The sequence below is a fragment of the Camelina sativa genome, chromosome 11 (assembly GCF_000633955.1).
Source record: "Camelina sativa cultivar DH55 chromosome 11, Cs, whole genome shotgun sequence".
Classification (NCBI taxonomy): Eukaryota; Viridiplantae; Streptophyta; class Magnoliopsida; order Brassicales; family Brassicaceae; genus Camelina; species Camelina sativa.
This window is the reverse complement of record NC_025695.1, coordinates 37,818,648-37,820,148: the sequence shown is the minus strand read 5'-3', so window position 1 is coordinate 37,820,148 and position 1,501 is coordinate 37,818,648.

Sequence of the window (1,501 nt, the reverse complement as noted above, 5' to 3'; positions counted from 1 at the left end):
GGGGGGGGGGGGGGGGGGGAAATGACTCTTCTGAATGAGAGCGTTCATGCATGGTTTGTTTATGACACCTCAATTCTTGTGTTGTTGCAAAGAGACAAGGGAGAATATGAAGTGCACTATGATTCATTTGGAGAATATGAGTATATGATATGAGTGCATGCATCAAGATTCACTTTGTGTGGATTATGAAGTGTTCTTGATAACTTTTATAATAATCTTGAAATTATTATATAAATCAATTTAATTTCAAACGTATGACGTAACGTGTAATAGAATATAACTTCGGATCGGGTTTGTGTGTGATAGCATGACCCTCCAACTGATGTTACCCGGACGGCAAAAGTTTCATAAGTCTTATGGAATGGATCAAATTTAGATTTGTTATCAAATTAGGTTCGGTTTCGGGCCCAGCCTTGGCCTTATCCTCTTTTGTTTTTCAATTTTTTCTTCTCCACAATTGTATTAAACTATAAACTTCCAGCTTGCTAATATAGAAATTAAAGTTGAAAAAGACATACACATTATTTTATAGACATGTTCGGTTCAAAAGCGGGTTAAGCTAAAAAAAATTAGACTACGTTTTGTTTCTAGTAATCAATCATTGCAGATTATCCAAAAAAAACAAAAACTCTTTTAATTAAGAAGTTGTTGTTTACAAAAATTTTAATTTAAAATCATAGAAGGAACAAAAAAAATTCGACTAGTATAAGACAATGTTGATTGGACCGGTCCTGTTTAGTGTTTCTAACTAGAGAGAGAGACCAAAGTTCACACCGAGTGCGTCCGGTGATAACATAAACTAACCCATGTATATGATTTTTTATACTTTCATTTTTGTAAGAATTATCTATAGAAAGAGAAAAAAAACATGAAAAAATAAAATATGATTAGATGAGAAGTGAGTTGTGTCATTTGTGTGGATAGAGTGTGATACAATCCAAAGAAAGGAAATGAGTCGTTAAGATAGAGATAGAGCTGTCTAAATAATATCATTGGAAGGTTGGAAACAAGAAGACGCATTCTTGCATCGAAGTCACGTTACGTTGCCAATTTAATGAAACAATTTTATATAATAATCTTAAAGATATATATAGAGTATATATTTATGTATGTGTATGTAACATGTGTATGTAACATGTGCATGCATATGAGACTATGAGTATATGAATAGGGAGGGATACATCATAATTCATACATATAGAGACAGATATTGTTTAGTTGGCAATGCCTCCAAGCAAACCACAAAAAGTTTTTATCCTAAAATTCTATCTTTTTTTCTGTTATTTTTTGAGATTCCCATATAGATATGATCTTTAAATTTTCTTCCAACTTGTATAAGTTTGTCTAGAGATATAAGACGTTCATCATTAATGCGATTGTTTGTTTATTATATCCACCACATCTACATATCAAAATATATAAGATGTATCAAATAATTCCGATTGAGATTCGAAGTAATTATTTTTGTAATAATTTATAACCGATTGACAATAATTAAATT